Source organism: Hibiscus syriacus, unplaced genomic scaffold, assembly GCF_006381635.1.
Source record: "Hibiscus syriacus cultivar Baekdansim isolate YM2019G1 unplaced genomic scaffold, ASM638163v2 tig00117034_pilon, whole genome shotgun sequence".
Taxonomy (NCBI): domain Eukaryota; kingdom Viridiplantae; phylum Streptophyta; class Magnoliopsida; order Malvales; family Malvaceae; genus Hibiscus; species Hibiscus syriacus.
Genome location: NW_024063533.1, coordinates 7,552,092 through 7,573,577, shown reverse-complemented (window position 1 = coordinate 7,573,577; position 21,486 = coordinate 7,552,092). Strand labels below are relative to the sequence as shown.

Sequence of the window (21,486 nt, the reverse complement as noted above, 5' to 3'; positions counted from 1 at the left end):
ATATGATTACAATATTTTTGATAACTTAATGTGAATATATTGTATGCAAATGGATTGCTTATATATAATATGATATATATATTTAGTATTATGAGGCATTAAATGTAATTTATTTTTATTATTTGTCAATCTACAATATATATATATATAATTTACGAAATACAATCACGACACACACGAATGTGTGTCATCTTTTTTAATGACTTGTTCTTCAATGACACGCAATGTAAGTCATACATGCATGTCATAAATTTATGACACACAAATGTGTGTCATCTTCAATTATGACGGGGCTTCAATGTCGCGCAATGAGTGTCATAAATGCGCGTCATAAATGTGTGTCATAAATGCGCGTCATAGATTTATGACTCACAATTGTTCATCATCTGATATTTATGTCGATGGATTCAATGACAGGCATTTGTGTGTCATCTGCACCCATAGATGACGCGTAATGCGCGTCATTAAAGGGTTTTTTTTTCTAATAGTGTAGCTGAAATGCATATGGGTGCATTATGAGCATAAAAGAATAATGCATATGGGTGCATTATTGGCATAAAAGGATGCCATAACTAAAAATACATAAAAGAATGCACTAAGGCATAAAAGGATTCCATAACTAAAAATGCATGAAAGGATGTATTAACGCATGAAAGGATGTCATAAATGAAATTAACGAGTAATTACTAAAGAAAAATGAAAAGAAAGGTATGTTGGACATACTAAGGATTTTTATGATAAGAATTATGAAAGAAGTTTGGTTTCAATGATAGTGACTTATCTAATCTTTATGGATGATACGAATTATTTCAAAAACTAAGAAATTCATAATAACTTTATGAATTTTAGTATTAGTAGTGGGTATGTAACTCATCTAAATTATATTAAGGGTTAAGAAATGACGGTATTAACACTACCAATGTAAACTATAGAATTTATAATGAGATGAGAGAGTTTGTTGGTATTATGAATTATTATTATAGTACAAATTGTTTTAAAATACAAGATTTATGGTATAACTGTGCAATTGGCAGAAAGGTGTCAATTATGCTAGTTAGATGAACGGTTAAACACTATTGAGTAAAAGATGAACGGTTAAACACTATTGAGTAAAAGATGAACGATTAAACACTGTTGAGTAAAAGAATAATGGACTAGTTGTGCATTTAACAGAAAAGTGTCAAATATTCAAGTTAGATGAAAGGCTAAATACCTTTGGGTAAAAGAATAAAGGAATTATAATGTATTGTAATATGAATGGTGCATAAGTGATATAAAGAGATGATATATATATATATAATGTACAACAATGCATAACTATTATAAGTGGATGATATAAAGGAAAACGTAAACATAACATAATAGGCATGAAAGAATGCCCAAATGAAAATACAAAATGGTGTATTAATAGTATTTAAGGTGCCGCCATGTTGATTATAAAAGATACATGATCAATTGGTACCTTGGTGAAATACATGTATAGTACTTTCACATTTAAAGTACACATGGCGAATAAAGAATAAAGGAGGAAATATTCCAGAAGAATAAGTACGATGGGCATATTAAGAATAATTTTCATGATGGTATGAAAGAATTATAGTTTAACTGTGAAGGGCTTAACTGGTCCTTATGAATGATGAAACTAAATTACTCATTCAATATTTATAAGATATTTTCATATAATTGTAATAATTTTGCAGTATTATATCTCACTAAGTAAATACTTAACGTGTGTTTCTTTCACGCGTAGGTAAAGGTAAAGATTAGTTGTGTAAGGAGTCTCCCCTTAGTTGATACACTACCAATGAGGAATCTCCATATACTTTAAGCGTCTTTTCTTTTCTCTCAATGACTGGTTTTAACCCCATAACACCTACTTCGATTCTGCCATGTTGTTGGTGCAAAAGAATTCCAATTTACTCGAGAAAGGATAATATATTTCTTTTAGGGAAATCAACACTACTCCAATTCCTTTCCTAAAACGTTGGAAGCTCCATCGAAGTACAATTTCTAGGATTTGTCTTCCATGGCACTTTTTTCTTCAGTTGAGATGCACGTCAAATCCTCGTCAAGGAAATTGAAGTTTAGAGACTTTTAATCTTTCAAGGCACAACTCGCAAGAAAATCAACTATGACACTCCCTTTTATTGCCTTTTGGCTCACATATATAATATCAAACTCAAATAACAACATCTGCCACCTAGCCAATCTTCCAGTCAAGACGGGCGATTCCATCAGGAATTTTAATGGATCCATCCTCGATATTAACCATGTGGTATGGTATAACATGTACAGCCTAAGCCTTCGGGTTGCCCAAACTAAAGCACAACACAACTTTTGAATAGGTGGGCATCGGGTCTCGCAATCAGTGAATTTCTTGCTCATATAATAAATGGCTCTCTTCTTTCTTCCTGATTTGTCATGTTGCCGCAACACACACCCCATTGAATTCTCGAAAACTGTTAAGTAGAGAATTAATGGCCTGGCATACACTAGTGCTACTAGGATTAGAGAATTGGACAAGTATTTCTTGATATTCTCCAAAGCCTCTTGGCATTCGTTATTCCAAACCTCAGGGTTATTCTTCCTGAGTAATCTGAACATTAGATCGCACTTATCAATTAGTTGGGAAATGAACCGAGATATATAGTTTAGTCTTCCAAGGAACCCTCGAACTTCTTTTTACGTGTGAGGTGTAGGAAGATCTTGAATCGCCTTGATCTTTTCTGGATCGATCTCGATTCTTTTCTGACTCACCTTGAAGCCTTGTAATTTCCCTAATTTTACCCCAAATGTGCATTTGGCTGGACTGAGCTTTAATTGGAACTTTCTCATCCTTTGGAAGAGTTTTCTTAGGTTCTGTATATATTCTTCTTTGGTTTGGGATTTGGCAATAATATCATCCATGTATACTCTGGTTTCTTTATGCATCATATCATGGAAGAGAGTCACCATTGTTCTTTGATAGATTGCCCCAACATTTTTCAGCATGAACGACATCACTTTATAGAAAATGCCCCACATGATTATAAATGTCATTTTCTCCATGTGTTCAGGATTCATTCTATGAAGGAAAACCATGAATGCCCCAAAATATTATCCACCAGAGTATCTATATGAAGTTGTGGAAAATTATCTTTCAAGCTAGGCCTATTGAGGTCTCGATATTCCACGTATATGCGAATCTTCCTATCTTTCTTAAGTAAAGGGACGATATTGGCTACCCATTCAGAATACTTTGCCTCTTGAAGGAAACCTGCGTCAATCTATTTCGTAATTTTCTCTTCGATCTTTAATAGCATATCTGGCCTCATTCTCCTGAGTTCCAACTGAACTGGCTTGCATTCTGGTCTAATTGGCAGCTTATGGACTATTATATCAGTGCTTAACCCATGCATATCCTGGTATGACCATGCAAAGACGTCCTTGAACTCTTAGAGCAAACTTATCAATTGTTTCTTATTACTATAGACAGAGTAGTGCCAATTTTTATCTCTCTCCTTATTTATGTTGTTCCCATATTCACCAGCTCGGTTTATTCCTTGTGGGGTAGAGATTGTTTTTCTTCCTTTTCCACCAGTCTTAATAACTCTTTAGGAACATCTCAATCTGCCTCATCTTAGCGCTCATTAACTTCTTCCAGACACAAAGGTCACTCAAAATTTATCCTATGACTGAATTCAGGAAAACTCAATCTACTATCATTGTGACATCTGCATAAAATTTGGCTTGGTTGCATTCGAATACAATTGTGAAGAATAAATAATATTGTGTAAAATACACGATACAAAAATGCGAAGAATGAAAATGATTTCCATTTGAAAAATAAGAAAAGTGTCTTTCATTTATCAATTCTTGTAACATTGATTTATATAAAAAGTCCCTTTTGATACTTTTAAGTATTGAAAAAATTTATCCTTGAGCATTACTTTGAATTATACCTAAACACTACATGAGGTCCTCTACAATCCAGTTATTGAGTTCTTCACCAGGGAAGTCAATACAGATTTCAGCTGAAACCTTTCCAGGATGGTTGGCCCCGGTAATCATGTTGACAGATAGTCCTTCTAAAGCTTCACCCATTATATTCTACTCTTTCATCAGCTCCCTAGTATTGAGAGCATCGGTCATTTGTTGTTCTATATCGTACACCCCTCCAAATTTGAAAAAAACTCTATATAGGTGGGAATGACATATGTTCCCCAGGGATATCTTCACCTTTCATTCTGGTCTTTCTTGCTTCTTCCCTCTTTCTCAGTTCCTGGCCATGCTGTTAGAATGTTGGCTTGAATATGAGCCCGAAACGATCTTTCTTCTATTCAATGGCTATGGGTTGTACCAATACTTGTAGATTCCTACCCATTCTTTTTCGATCTTTGCCCATCTTCCCTAAGTTTATCTCTCCTCCATCTTGGTATAATCAGATAACATGGGGAGTGGAATTTTTCTTCCTTTGGCAACATATGCTACATTGATGAACTATAAGGCACTCAAGGATCATTCCAAGGTGTCCTCGTTGATGTCGATATATTGAGCATCAGTTGTTACTGAAGAGATGATTTTTCTTCAGCCCTGATGTTGACCATCTTTTCATCAATCACGAATTTCACCTTCTGGTGTATAAATAAAGGGACTGCTCTTGCATAATGTATCCAAGGTCTCTTGAATAAGCAGTTGTAGGCTGGGTGGATGTCCATTACAAAAAAGTCAATGTTGAAGATAGTAGGTCCAATTAGCAAAGGTATCTCTATTTTGCCCATCACATCTTTTTTTGGTTCTATCAAATGCCCTAACAACATTATGGTAAGCTCTCATGTGTGAGTTGTCTACGAGCAACCTCTGTAGCGTAGTCAGATGCATTACGTTTAGCGCAGACCCATTGTCTATTAGGACTACTGGTAAAACATAACTATGGTAGTGAGAAGTGATATTTAAAGCTTTGATGGATCTCATCCCACCTTCCAGGATCTCATTATCTGTGAATGTGATGTAATTATTTGCAGTTATATGTCCCACGATTTAGTCTAACTTATCTTTTGATATATTCTCGGGGATAAATGTGTAGTTTAACACTTTTAGCAAGGTGTTCTAATGTACCTCTAAATTGATTAACAAATCTATTATTGAGATTTTGGCATGCTACTTGTGAAGCTGCTCTACCAGGTTGTATTCACTATACTTTAGGAACCTTAGGAATTCACGAGTTCAAGCCTCAGTCACTGGCTCATTTAATTATTGGTTGAGGTTCCTTGTTAAAGATTTTTTGCACTACTGCCTTGGATTTATCTTTCACCTTGTCTGCCTCTGTGGACATCTCGGGTAAGTAACATCTTCCACTCCTTGTGAAGTGGCCTACTTCACTCACCTCTTCAATGATTGGTTTCTTCTACTTCTGTATTATTTCAGAGGGCCTAGACCCTTCTTACAGAGACATATTTGTAGCATAATTCCAATTAGCTTTCTATGTGTCTTTAAGTAGGAAAGGAGGTGGAGTTGTAATCACAACTTTAGAAGTCATTGAAAGAACTCTCGTTTCTAGGATCGACTGTGATGACCACGATTTTTCTTATTCCTTGTGTTTTATTAGAGCCATCCATCATGCAAACATCCATATTTCTTTTGTACTCCTCTTGATCAAAGAATTCTATCTCACCCTTGTTCATCATTTCTTGAAGTAATTCTCGAAATTCATCGCAACATTGAATGTCATGACCCTCTTCTTGGTATTCATCCCTACTTTACACAATTGTTCGAACACCCATTTAAGAGAAAAATTGATTTATGAAACATCTTTCTTCAACCTCCCATTGTTCTCTTCGTCAATCATATTTACTCCTTGACCCCCATGATTGAGTTGGGGATGAGTGCTTATAGATGGTGCTTTGAATTCTAGGTGTTTTGTGTTGATCAAATTTTGCACAATCTTTTTAAATGCCATGCAGTTCTTGATATCATGGTTGGTAATCCTTGAGTGATACTCGTAGTGGGCATTGGCATTATACAAATGAGGGTAAGGCAACTGGAGTATAGTCAACTTATAGGGGCATATTATGTTTGATTTCAACAACGAGGCATATATTTCAGAATACGGTATTGGCACAGGTGAGAAGATCATCCTCGTAACCTCTTTCCTCGTCCTTCTTTTCTCATTGGTGTTCATATTCTCTTTCCTAGAATGAGTAATCATGACACTAGCTACGACATTTTTTGTAAGTGTTTGTATGATTCACCTCATTTTTTTCTTCTTATAATAGGGCTTCTTAGACCCTTCTTCATCCTCAATCTTACCAATCTTTATGGAATTTTCAATTAATTCACCAGAAATGATCAGATCAGCAAAATTCTTGGTGATAACAGATGTCTAAGATACAGGGCCTTCAAGGTGTTCACAAAGATAACAGTGACTTCCTTCTCCTGTAGTAGGGCTGCACCTGGGCGGCTACGTCACTCTACCTCTGGGTATACTACCTGAGAGTTTTGTTATGTCGCTTTTCCATATTCTGTAGAGTCCATTGGTTAGGGACCAAAATGATGACATAGCGGTACTACTCCAGAAATTCTTTGGCTAAATGTTTCCATGATTTGACGTGGGATTTTGTTAGCTAGTTGTACCACTTCGCAGCAGATCCAAACAAGCTATCCTGGAAACAATGTATCAACAACTTCTCAATTTTGGTATAGCCAATTATCCTCCTACAATACATGGTGGGGTGGGCATATGGATAGGTGATCCCATCATCTTTTCGAAGTTTGGTTCCTTGAACTTTGGTGGGAGGATAAGTTCAAGGACTGGGCTTAATTCTATAGCATCCATTCTATAAAATGACTCAATTACCTCTACCAATCGTACCCTTTCCTCTAAATTCTTAAGCTGCTGGGTGAGCTCACTATTTACTTTCTCTTTTTTCAGCCAATTCATTAAAGTCAGGTGGTAACTCTTCTACACCTGATTCGACAGGTCTCGCTCTGGCCGCAGATGGATAGTTCACTGTGAATGAAGGCTCTGTATGGTGTTATTGGTTGGCCACATAGACTCTAGGTCGAGTCTCCTGTGGAGTTGGGGGAGTGAATGGAAACATGCACATGTGTACAACCTAGAGGATGTGAGTGATTTGGTGTAAACTCGATGGGTGTTGAGGGTCAGACGCATAGCCAGCTAGGTGAGACAGTTTAGGGCCAAATCCTAGTGGATGTAAGGGATCCTGATTGGATGATAATGGATAATCAGCAGTGGATTTTACGGCAGTCGAATGCTTTTTGAATATGTCCTCAATCTTCTTTAGTAAGTCTGATTGCGAACTCACGATATTAGCTTCGATTTTACTCAGTCTCTCTCTCATTTCTTCTTGTGTGTCTCATTGATTTTACTCATTTCAGGCCAGTCTTTCTTCCATTTTCTTGGTTGACTTACGAGTACTATAGGGGTGTGTGGTCTCTTTACCAATATTGAGGGTCAGGATCACTACAAATGATCGAAAATCGTATTTTATTATATGGTGTCTTATTAAATGAATGAATGTTAGAATGCCATACATTAAAACTTAAAGATTGGAAAAACATTAAAATGTTAGTGCAAAAGATATTGATTCCAGAATAAGCAGTCCATTCAAAAAGTTCTCAACAACACACAATGCCTAAGCACTTAGGGAAATAAAAGACACCAATAGAGAACTACATATAATATCTAGCCATATCTCCTAACTTCTCGAGCTCAACCATCATCTCATTAATGCATCGCTCTTTTTTCATATTTTGGAACCATAAAAACTCTCAAGACAACAACTTCTTCAGATAACTCAAATACTTGCTGAGTAACATTGCTAGCCTGATCCACTGCCTTCTCCATCTCTTCATGCTACATCTGAATGACATCATTAGCTTGGCGTAGTGCGGTCCTAAGCTCTTTATAAGTTAAAGATCGGCATCGTTTGAGCTGTTGGATTCGTTCATTGCATCTTTGTATTATTGCCCCCAACTTAGCAATCTTATTCTTCAAAGCCTCATTTTCTTGCATAGTCAATTCCCGAGCTGATGAGTAAATCAGATCTCCTCCTTCCAAATCAACTATTGTTTTCTTCAAGGCCCCATTCTTTCTTTGAAAGAAAATGTCATTGTTGTTGTAAGGATTCTGAAAAGCCTCCTCTAAACTAATAATTTGTGATTTGAGTTGCTCAATTTGTGCTCGTCTTTGTTATACCTCTTAATTGGCCTTATCTATTTGTTCTTTTAATCTTTGGGCATGTTGCACAACTCGCTTCTTTTCTTCCTTTCTTATTCCTGCACTTCCTTTTTACTCCGTCTAACTTCACTTTCAAAGCCTTAATTGTATGATGTAGACCTTTAGCCTTCATATTCTTTTCTATGTCTCTAAAATCTCAGTCTAGGGCATCGAAAGTCTCTTGGATTCTCTTTATTTCCTTGGTTAACTATTTTATCACCCCGTAGCACTTTACTAGCTCAAGGTCCCACATCGTTTTCTCATCTGAGAAACTTATTTGCACTTTTTCTTTATTCAGATTCATCAGCCTGATTTCTTCTCTTAATATCTTGGCTTCAGTCGAAAGCCTTGTTAATCATTTCTCGATGGTCAATCATCTTTTAAATTTGGTTTCAGGGTGTTCTCATTGATTCTATCTATCCTCTAAACCTCAAAGGTCGTTGTTAATGTTGGTTCTATCATCTTGAAATTTATGAAACATGGATTTTTCAAGCATTGTATATCTTCGAGATTTGGTCTCTATAATTCAAGGTAGAAAAGGAAAACTTTGTCTCATTCAGTCTATGAGTAGCTGGTATGAACTGTCAGGCACTAAACTATCGAAGTACCATCAAAGGAGTGTAGCCAACTACTCCCCATAATCCATATAACATAACACATTTGTCATTGCCACATATGTACAATATGTATTCCTTGGGCAACAAATACTGATAAGTTCTTAATTTAGTTAGTATTTGCTTTTAAATTACTCCTTAATCATTGGATTTTGTGGCTTAATTGTTCGTTTTGATTCATTTTCTGTGCAGGACGCCAGATTTTGGAAATTGCACAAAAAGGACATAATTTTACAGTTTTTTTATTTTAAAAATCAAACCTGGCTGAAATTCAGATTTGAATTAAACTCAAGTTTAGGATAATATTTTAAACATTATATTTTATCTTTGTATTTTAGTCTAAATAGGTTTTAGTATTTTAATTAACTTTTAGGATATTATTTTTATATTTTATCTTTGTTTTTGGTATTTTGGTTTAAATAGGTTTTAGTATTTTAATTAGGATTTAGAATATTATTTTAAATATTATTTTTTAGGTATTTATTTTAAATAGTTTTAAGTGTTTTAATTAGGATTTAAGATGTTTTAGCTTGTTTTTAGGAATTTGAAGGCTATAAATACCCTCTTAGGGTCAGCCTAGAAACATATCTCTCATCTGAGAATAAAATCTTCTTTTTCTCTCTAGCTTTCTCTATATTTTTTCGTATACTTTTCAATTATGCTAAGTATGATTTTGGTCATGCTATGATTTTGGTCATGCTTTGCTAATTTTCTTTTAAGCCAAGGGCTAAAGCGAAGACTCACTTCCAAGCGTGAGAATTGTAAGGTACTTAAATCACTTCAGATTTTTCTCTCTGTTTTCTGAGCTTACTTTTAAAATCAAAACGATTTCGACATTGATCCGGATGTTGTTATGGTTAACGTTATAAGAAGGATTTGTTTATTGAAGCATATTCAACTTCCTGAGAACACACTTAGCAAAATTGTTTGCTAAGAGCAAACTGAGATCGGAACCAGTTATTATTGAAACAACATAATCCGAGTCGGCAACAAAGAATTGTCCTTGTAGTAACCGACGTGAATCTTGAAATAAAAATCAGTTTCGATGATTCGAGAAATTTGAGGCAAAGCTGAAGTCTGAGGCTGCTTTCACTATAAGTTTTCTTTATCCCTATCTCTTTAGATTATTTATTTAATTATTTCATTTAAATCTTATCTTTTATTTTTTTTAAAAACTTTTAAAAACCCCCCATTTTTATTTTACTACTATTATTTATTTTATTATTTTCCCTTTTATTTATTATTATGTATTTTATTTTATTAAATCTTTTCAACTTTACCTGGAATTCTATCTCCTCCTAAAACCAAGAAACAATTTTACTAAATCAGAAATACCACAGTCCCTGTGGATCGACCCTGCTTCTCTATGCTAACTTTTTCTTTTTATTTAAGAAGTCGAGATTATTTTGATAGCAAAATGACAATTATCAAATTGGTGTCGTTGCCGGGGACTAACTGCAAGTACTGATTTATTTTTCTACTTTTTGATTTATGACCAGAACAAACCCAGGTGAATTTGTAGATCTAGATCCGGAGATCAAAGCACGGTCACGAAGAATCCACACAAATGCTTAGAGAAAAGAGAAAAAGAAAAGAAGAACAATAGCAGAGTTCAGAAGAAGAATCAAATCTGGAGACTGAAGCAGTCGCATACAACATTCCGATGGCTGAAGAAGAACAAACGATCGGAGAGTTAACCACATCTCATGTCACTCAGACGCCATTATGCATTAATTTTCCTAGTGGCGGGACTCCGTTTCAATTAAGACAAGACTCATTCATCTTCTTCCCACCTTCCACGGCTTTCCCACTGAAGATCCGCACAAACACTTGTTGGAATTCAACATGGTTTGCGCTAGCATGAAACCACGGGGAGTTACCGAGGATCAAATTAAATTGAGAGATTTCCCTTTCTCTTTAGCCGACTTGGCTAAAGATTGGTTATTTTATTTACCTCCTAATTCAGTTAATTCATGGGCTAACATGAATCGAATTTTTCTTGACATGTTATTTCCAGTGGCTAAAGCAAGCGAGTTACGAAGGAGCATTTTTTCCATTCAACAAAAGACCGAAGAAAGTCTTTATGACTATTGGGAACGATTTAAAAAACTTTGCGCACGATGTCCGCAACACAGATTAAGTGAGCAAACGTTACTTCAATATTTTTATGAAGGCCCTTTACCAATGGAGATGAAAATAGTGGATGCCGCCAGTGGAGGAGCTTTAGTCAATATGACCACAACAATAGCAAGGGAATTGATTTCAACTATGGAATCAAATTCTCAACAGTTTTCAAGTGAACCCAGCCGATGGGTTCACAAGATAAGTACATTTTCCCTTGAAAATAAGTTAGATAAATTAATTGAAGTAGTTAATTCACTTGTTACAGAAAAATCTGGAGCAACAAGAGCATGTGGGATATGTACAAAGCTAGACCATCAGATGGATTGTTGCCCGCTGATACAAGAAGGAGGCAATGCAGAAATCAATGTAGTATGGAACTTTCCAGGTCCTCCACAAATACAATACAACCTATATAGCAATACTTATAATCTAGGATGGCGAGACCACCCAAACTTTATCTACGCGGCAAATCAAAGACCATCATTGGAGGAACTCATAGGAAAGTTAGCAATTTCATAAGAAAAGTTAATTGCATCCCAGGAAAATTTCCAAAGCCAAACCGAAATACATATTCAAGAGTTAGATAACCAAGTACGTCGACTAGCTCAAACTATGGGAAAATTGGAATCACAAGGAAGACTATATTCTCAAACGGAGTTAAATCCAAGAAAGAGTGTTAGTGCCATCACACTCTAAAATGGAAAAGTTATCTCACCTGAAGTTCCATTAGAAAAAGCCACACATCAGAAAGAACAAGAGAACACACCACCTTCAGAAATATAAGGTACGAATAACACCCATCCTTCTCTTTCTTCTCATGAAATCATGCCACCACCCTTCCCATCAAGATTGATGAAGCTTGATAAAAGAGCTAAAGAAAAGGAGATATTAGAGGTGTTCCAAAAATTTCAATTCAACATACCTCTTCTTGAAGTAATTCGACAAGTACCAAGGTATGCTCGATTTTTAAAAGAACTTTACACTATAAAGAGGAAATTAATGGGTCACGAAAAGGTAAATTTGGGAGAACATGTCTTTGCAATTTTTCAACGAAATCTCCCATTAAAGATGAAGGATCAAGGTATGTTCGCTATACCTTGCAAAATAGTTGATTTTAAAATTAAACGTGCAATGTGTGACTTAGGAGCTTCAATTAATGTTATGTCATTTTCTATATATAAAATGATTACTAACGAGCCTTTAAAGAAAACAGGAATAACCATACAGTTGGCTGATCGATCTTTGATCTATCTAGTGGGAGTAATAGAAAATGTCTCAGTAAAGGTTGATGTATTATTTTTTCTCTGCAGATTTCTATGTTATTGACATGGAAAATGACAGGCCGGATACTTATTTAGAGGTACTTTTAGGCCGACCCTTCCTAAGCACTGCACATACAAAGATCGATGTTAGAAGTGGTATACTGACAATGGAATTTGATGGTGAGATCGTTGAATTTGATGTTTACAAAGCAATGAAATTCCCTGATCATGTTGAAAGAATTAATTCAGTTGAAATTATGGATCCTTTAATTGATGAATATATTGAATCTATTTTTTCTTATGATCTTTTTAAGGATCCTGAACTTTGCCACGAAGAGGAAGAAAAGGAGTTTAAAAATACTAATTCAATCAATTCTGATTAATCTTTATCTTCCTCTAAAACTAAAATTTTACCTTCTATTTTGCAGGCACCTGAGGTAGAATTGAAACAATTACTGGAGCATTTGAAATATGCCTTTTTGGGTGAAAATGAAACTTTGCCTATGATCATCTCAAGTAAATTATCTGAAGGAGAAGAGGAAGCTTTGGTAGCAGTGTTGCGCTCTCACAAAAAAGCCATGGGATGGACCATTGTTGACATTAAAGGATTAAGTCCCTCGACTTGCATGTACAAAATCAAAGTCGAAGAAGGAGCAAAGCCATCACGAGAAGGACAACGCCGATTAAATCCACCGATAATGGAAGTAGTAAAGAAAGAAATTCATAAACTCCTTGATGCTGACATAATCTATCCGATATCGGATAGTAATTGGGTAAGTTCGATTCATGTGGTTCCCAAGAAAACGAGAGTAACAGTGGTCAAAAATCAAGAAGGGGAGTTAGTGCCCACAAGAGTTCAAAATGGATGGCGAGTTTGTATTGATTACAGGAAGTTGAACTCTCTTACTCGAAAAGATCATTTTTCTCTTCCTTTTATAGGTCAAATGATTGAAAGATTAGCTGGGAAAACTCATTATTGTTGCCTTGATGGTTTTTCAGGTTTTTTTCAAATCCCAATGGCGTCAGAGGATAAAGAAAAAACAACTTTTACTTGTCTCTTCGGTACATTTGCATATAGATTAATGCCCTTTGGTCTTTGTAACGCACCGGTCACTTTCCAAAGATACATGTTAAGTATATTTTCCGACTATGTGGAGAAGGGCATCAAAGTCTTTATGGATGACTTCACGGTTTATGATAATTCTTTTAATGAATGTCTTGATAAATTAACTAATGTGCATAAAAGATGATTAGAATATAACCTTGTTTTAAACTATAAAAAATATCGTTTTATGGTTGATAAATGGTTAATTTTAGGTCATATTATTTTCGTAAAAGGAATTATGGTTGATAAAGCTAAACAAGATGTTATAACACTATAAGAAAATATACATTTAATGACATACGAACAAAGACACGCGCTAATTTATGACTTGCAAAACACATGTGTCATAAAAAATGTCATGTTTTTTAAAATCTGAACGATTTATGACTTACAATAATGTGTGTCATATTTAATAGCCATAATCCAAAAAAATTACAAAAACACGGAATACACTTTTAATTATGTGTCATCTTTAAGAGTCATATTTTAATTTCACCCCCATAATTTTCATCCTTTCCCGCTTCTTTCCCCTCCATAATTATCAGTTCACGCCCATGTATCACACAACAAATGGAACCCCACTCTTATTTTAACCTATTTTAAAACAAACAACCAGAGAAAAAGCTCCAGACTTTAGCAGTTGCAAACGCCAAGAGAATCTAAGTTTCCCTTGCAAATGAGGGTTAGAATTGTTTTTCTTTATTATTATCATTTTCGTAGTGTTTTTCCCCGGTAAATATTCATTTTTGTTTTTTTTACAGGGGGAAGTAATCACATTGGCCATCCAATCCATGGGTGTTGCTGAATAAAAGGGACTTGTTTATTTCAGGAATAGATATTGTAAAATCCAAGGAAACTGGGGGAAAATTAGGTGCAGTGCTTATATCTGAGATTGTTGATACCAACATTCCACCATTCCCAATCTTACATTTTTTCTTTGAAGCTCTCTTAATATTTGCCCCTTCCTTTTCACTTCCTTCATGTGGTCTCATTTTCTGGTATTAAAACCCCCCAAAATCCTTAATAGAAACCCGTGAACTTGCAAATCTATCTGCCCCTGTTTGTTATGTCTTGAAAGGAGTTTTCTTTATACTGTTTTTTTTTGTGTGTGTGTAACTTATGAAGAAAGATCTGCGTTCGCATTGGAGTTTAAGGTACTGTAAGTCTGTAATCTCCACTTTGGGTATCCTCAAATTTTGGAACTTTGTTGAAATAGAGCCAAAAGGGTACCCAAATAATCTCTTTTTTTTCTTATTTTTTTCTGGGATTTTTGCATGTTGATTGATTTTCAGATTGCTTACTATATAGGAAGACGATGGCTGGCAATGGGATGTTATACCCAATTCTTGGATTTGCTTCGTGTATGGCTTTTATTTATATGTCTTTTGGTGATTTGAAGCTTAGTAGTTTCCCTAGGGAACGGGGATTAAGTTTTGTGGAAAGGAATGGGACTCATTTCTTTTTAGATGGGAAATCATTGTACGTTAATGGCTGGAATTCTTACTGGTTAATGTCCCATTCTGTGGAGGAAAATACTAGACCTAAGGTCAGTGCAATGCTTCAAGCTGGTGCAAGGATGGGGTCTCACTGTTTGTAGAACCTGGGCCTTTAATGATGGTGGCTATAATGCTCTCCAGATTTCCCCAGGGCAATTTAATGAGCGAGTTTTCAAGGTATTTGTTCGAGATTTGGGTTTTTCTTTTTTGTAAATTTTGATATTTGCATCGCATCAGTTGTATAATCTCAATCCTATATGATCTGTTTGTTCAATGCAAGCGCCATTTTGGTTTCAAATTTACATGAGATTATTGCACAGTTGCTAATCTAAACTAGGATTGTCTTGAATATAAATATGATAGGGCTCTCTAAAACTGTAATCTAGAAAGTTGGAAATGAAAGAGAATAGCAGGATAAGCTATTCGGATTTCAATTTGCTTCTATTTCTAGGCCGATTGATTAGAAATATGTCAAAAATCGTTTAATAATCAACTCAGTTGTGTTCTTGAATGTCGGTTAGTATGATAGTAGAGTACAGTTTCTCGGTTAATGTTATTTATGTTGATGAATATCGATCTTTCCAGGCCTTGGATTATGTCATTGCAGAAGCAAGGCAGCATGGAGTCAGGCTGCTTCTGAGCTTAGTAAATAATTTGCAGCCATATGGTGGAAAGACGTAGTATGTCAACTGGGCGTGGCAAGAAGGCATTGGTTTGAGATCTTCTAACGATTCCTTCTTCTATGATCCATCAATCCGCAAATATTTCAAGAATTACGTCCTGGTATCTCATCGTCTATCTAACTTTCACCAATATCTTTTTCTTATATTTGAATAGTGAAAATTTTCTTCCCCTGCATCACGAAGCATGTGTATCACTGCATATCTTCTGTGAATTGTTCTTGGAGTACTGACATTACATTGTTAAAATAGATAAATCTTAATGTTCAAAGGGGAACCCGATGCTGCAAGTTTCGCATCAACTTGTTTATAAATTTAGTGCTTACTGTATATAGCCCTGTAAACAACAAGTACCAAGCGTCTCGCTTGTTGATGACAAAGACAAAAGTTACAACAATTTGATTGTGAAAGAGAACTGAAAGTGAAAGGAAATGTGTTACTCCATAATTATCAAATAATGGTTCAGTTTTAGTTATAGATGTGCTTGATGATATACATAGACTTTGAATTGATTGCTCATTTGCGACAGTGATGTTGGGGAAATCAATAATGTTTGTGGTCCATTTTTTATGGTATATTATTGATACTCCTATATTTATATCCCTGCATTAATGGAAAAATAACTTTAATTTTTTTTAAAAATGGAAAATAAGCTGGGCTGCTAAGATTATTTCTAGTGAGATAGGATGTAAGTGTTTGACTACTTAATCAGTTTTTCACAAACAGAAAACCTGATTAAAGTTTTCATATTTTTGGAATCTTTACTATTAAACCTTTTGAGAAGTTCTATTTATTCCATAAATATTTGTTTGAATATCCTCCTGAAATTTTGCTTTTGGTGATTTTTCTGTTGAAATATGTTTTTGCAGCATTTTCCTTATGCTAAATTGAATGTGATTTTTATTTGTATGCGTAGATTTTGGAGTGCTTATACTTTCTTTGTCATATTGTTGCTATTTGCTAATTATCAACTGGGGCCTCAATATGTTTGCACAAGTTTCTGGACATTTGTTTGCACCACCTGCATTGGAATACATTAAGCGTTCAATTTGGTTGGCAAGTTGAGTTTTCTTGACATATTGGTTGCTGATTAGCTTATATCTAAGAGACTGCATTTAATGATAGTCAGACGTCAATAAATTTTCTAAAATGGCTATCGGTTTTAATTGTTTCCAGTCGGGAGTTCACACACAGAGTTAAATCAGTATCTATGGCTAAATTCACTTCTCAAGAGGTTGCCACTCTTCAAGAAGGGGAAATCAAGTAAAGATTAACCTTCTCTCTCCCTCTCTTGATAAAGATTTCTTGATAAAGAGCAAAATGAACAAATAGCTTCAGGACAACATTCCTACAATAGATGATTCTCCCTTTACAATATCATGCAACAAAAGTCCATAACTGATCAAGCTTTTTTAATTCATTACTTGTGATAGTTAGGTTTAGGTTACAACTAAAGCAATTATGTTTTTTTTTTCGGTTTCAATTTGATTAGGAATGAACTTTACGTTTATGCAATTCATTCTCTCCATTTTTACGTTATTTATTTCTTATTGCAGTGGGTGTTGTCTCCCAAGTACTTCAATTTCCCGTTTCCTATGACGTTGACAATGATTTACATGTTTCCTATGAATCTTCTCTTACTTAGAACGTAACAATCTTGTCTCCCTCCTATTTGTTGGATTAGGACATGGAAATTTATAATGCTTAATTTTACAATAAACTATGATAATAGTTGTTCGGTTTCTTCATTTTCTTAAAGCATCCACTACCATCACATATTAGATGTGTGTGTGGGATTATATTAAGAAACTTATAAAAAAATTGAATATACCCGTGCCGAACTTATATTCATTTTAATTATTTGACATTTTAGTAGGTCAAGAAATTCAAAGACAAGGGACACAGTCAACAACCAACTACAACTGTTGATCAGAAAAGAGCCTTTCCAAAGCGTTCAGCTGATGGCGCCAGTGATGGATTTGTTACTTCCGCTAGGGGCCTCTTCAACAATCAACGGCGCAAAGCCAAACAATTTGTGTTACGAACTATGAGGGGTGAAGAGGAGGGTGACCAGCAGGGTCAGTTGAGTGATGGCGATGCATCTACTGCAAGGTAAAGTCAGTGCTACTTACCTAGACATTAGATGCATTTGGTGGAGAGTCATAGGCTTTGGTTTCAATTCTTCTTTGTACAGCATAGATAGTACAGCTCATGGCTAATTCGAGCAGGGAGCAGTAACTAATTTTATGTGAACTAGGACTATTGTTGAATTCATTTAAGGAGATTTGTAACTTTCAGTGTTTGTTTATTAACTTATAATAATAGTTATATGTTCTTTCTCAATGTCATATTTTCTTTGTTTTCTTTGACTAATCGTTTATTGTAAACTATTTATAGTGTGAATATATTGTATACAAATGGATTGCTTATAATATATAATATGATATATATATTTAATATTATGAGACATTAAATGTGATTTTGTTTGATTATTTGTCAATCAACAATATATATATATATATAATTTACGAAATACAATCACGACACACGAATGTAAGTCATACAAATGTATGTCACTTTCATTTATGACGAAGGCTTCAATGACACGCAATGTAAGTAATACATGCGTGTCATAAATTTATGACACACAAATGTGTGTCATCTTCATTTATGACGGGGGCTTCAATGACGCGCAATGAGCGTCATAAATGCGCGTCATAAATGCGTGTCATAAATACGTGTCATAAATGTGCGTCATAGATTTATGACACAAAATTGCACGTCATCAAAAATTCATGTCGGTGGCTTCAACGACAAGCATTTGTGTGTCATCCGCACCCATAGATGACGCGCAATGCGCTTCATTAAAGGTATATTTTCTTGTAGTGTAAGATCACTTCCTTACCCCACAAATGTTAGGGAAATTTGTTCTTTTCTTAGCCATGCAGGATTTTACTGCAGGTTTATTAAGGACTTTTTGAAGGAAGCATAACCTTTATGCAATCTACTTCAAAAGGATCAAGACTTTAACTTTAATTCAAAATACAATGAGTCTTTTGATTCATTAAAGGAAAAGCTTATTTCAGCTCCAATTGTTCAGTCGTCAGATTGGAATAATCCCTTTGAACTTATGTGTGACGCATCGGATACTAGCGTTGGAGTCATTCTTGGCCAAAAAATAGGGAAAGAGCCACATCTCATAGCCTATGCACCCTGAACTTTGGACTCGGCTTAGAAAAATTATTCGACTATGGAAAAAGAACTTTTTGCTATAATTTTTGCTTTAGAAAAATTTAGATCATGTTTGCTTGGCACTAAAATTAATGTTTTTTTGATCATGCAGCTATAAGGTATTTGATGAGCAAAAATGAGGCAAAATCGAGGCTTATCCTATGGATCCTGCTTTTACAAGAGTTTAACTTAGAAATTAAAGACAAAAAGGGATGTGAAATAATTGTAGTAGATCACTTGAGTCAAATTCCCCTTTCTATATCCGAACCACCACTTAAAGAAGAATTGCTTGAAGAAAAACTGATGGTGGCGCAAAGCATAACCCCATGGTTTGCGGACATGGTTAATTATTTAGCCACATGTATGTTACCATTAGATTTTCCAAGAGCTGAAATCAATCGAATTAAGCGAGAATCTCGATACTATATTTGGGATGGTCCTTATTTATGGAAGCACTACTCGGATCAGGTAATTCGACAATGTATTACAGAAAGCGAGGTAAATTCAATTTTACAATTTTGTCATTCTTACTCTTACGGTGGTCCTTTTGGGCCAAAACGTACAGCCCATAAAATTTTTGAATGTGGTTTATATTAGCCTAACATCTTTCGGGACTCTTATATGTTTTGTAAAACTCGTGAAAGATGTCAACGTACATGTAATTTAAGTTGTAGGAATGAAATGCCTATTAATTCTATACAAGTTTTTGAAATTTTTGATGTTTGGGGAATCGATTATATGAGCCCTTTTACTTCGTCATTTGGAAATACTTATATTATTTTAGCAGTAGATTATGTTTCTAAATGGGTGGAAGCTAAGGCCACTCGAAATAATGATGCTAAAACTACAGTTAATTTTTTGAAAAATATTTTTTCCAGGTTTGGCACGCCACGGGCTATAATAAGCGACAGAGGAACACATTTCATAAACTGAGTCATCGAGTCGCTAATGAAGAAATTTAGAGTAAAGAATTGCTACTGCTTATCATCCACAAACAAATAGAAAGACAGAAGTATCAAATCAGGAAATTAAAACAATTCTTGAGAAAATTGTTAAGCCAGACAGAAATGATTAGAGTTTAAAATTAACCAATGCACTTTGGGCATATCGAACTGCTTATAAAGGTCTCATTGGGATGTCACCATACCGGCTTGTTTTCGGTAAACCATATCATTTACCAGTTGAGTTAAAACATGGTGCTTATTGGTCCGTTAAACAATGTAACATGAACATGGATGCAATTGGTGAAGCTCGGAAATTACACATTCAAGAACATGAGGAAATCCGAAGAAATGCCTATGATAATGCTCGGATATTTAAAGAAAAAAATAAAAGAATTTCATGATAGTAGAATTTCTTTTAAAACATTTTCTGTCGGTCAAAAGGTTTTATTATTTAACTCCAAATTTAAAATTTTTGCATGAAAACTCAAATAAAATTGGCTTGGACCGTTTATAGTAACTCAAGTATTTCCTCACTGTGCTGTTGAAGTTGAAGATAACTTAGGAGTTCGATTTAAAGTTAACGGTCAAAGATTAAAGTTGTATTATGAAAATGCTTCGGTTGGTCTAATCGAAGAAATCAATTTAGAGGAACCCACACTTTGAAAAATCAGGTCGTTGAGCTAACGACGTTAAACAAAAGCGCTTGATGGGAGGCAACCAATTTCGTTCTATTTTTTTATTTTATTTTATTTCATTTTCATTTTATTTCATTTTATTTTTATTTTATTTTTTAGCAAACTTTATTTTCATTATATTTATTTTATTTTATTTTATTTTATTTTATTTTTCTCTAAACAGATTTGAATTCCGATCGAATATTTCTTACCTTCGCCCGGGCTCTTCTCGACATGACCGTGGTCGCAGTCACCACTAGATTGGGGAGTATTCCTTTTCCATCTCTTTGTTGTTACATTTGACATACATTTTGGGACAAAACGGATTAAGTGAGGAGGGAAGGATAAGCATATGTCAAATTTTTCCTTGACTTGTTTAATAGTTTAAAATTGAGTTATTCTGATGTTGATATGTTGGGATCGTTGGTTGCTAGTCTTGAATTTCGCTTTATACTCTTGCTTCCTTTTGGATTGTGATCATGCTTTGATCAAATTTAATTTTCAAGATTGGTGATTGATATAACTAGTGAATTTTTTGTTGAGTATTGATATTTCATGCTTTTTTCGATAGAGATGAACTTGACTCAATGCACATAAATTTTTCTTGTGAGATTTGAGCCTAACGAGCATACATTTTCTTTCTTTCTCATTGTTTGACTTCTGTGTGCCGAACTAATTAGGATGTTCTAGAACTTGTAGTCACAATGCATATCAAGACTACATGTTAAATGTAATGTTTTAATGTGATAGGGGCACCTAGGATAAATCCACTCTTCCCAAAAAGCCTACCCATTTATATATCCACTAGCGAACCACATTTGAGCCTATTTCCCTTTCTTTGTTTTACACCTCATAATTAAACCCGAAGTCTTTCTCTTTATTTTTCCTCTCTTTCACACCCTTGCCGAGACATGAGATCTTGTATTATTGTTGTTCCACGAAAAAAAATTCAATGTTTCAAAACAAAAGTGGAAACAAAACAAGTTGTTCATTGTTTCGAACAACAAAAAAGAAGAAAATACCATTTGTTCAAAAAAAACAAAAAAAAAAAGGGGAAAGAAAGATGGATCGCTTCAATTATCTTTCATATATTCTTTTTTCCTTGTTTTGTTCTTCATTGTGCTTCATGTTAATTTGT

General features: G+C 34.7%; 1 long non-coding RNA gene across 1 annotated transcript; it reads left to right on the top strand.

Annotated features, from left to right (window-relative positions):
- Positions 1 to 14,262: 14,262 nt before the first annotated feature.
- Positions 14,263 to 17,774, top strand: LOC120196645. The gene is made up of 4 exons (XR_005523192.1): positions 14,263 to 14,477; positions 14,632 to 14,996; positions 15,405 to 15,602; positions 17,373 to 17,774. It is a non-coding gene; the product is annotated as an uncharacterized LOC120196645 (long non-coding RNA).
- Positions 17,775 to 21,486: the final 3,712 nt, after the last annotated feature.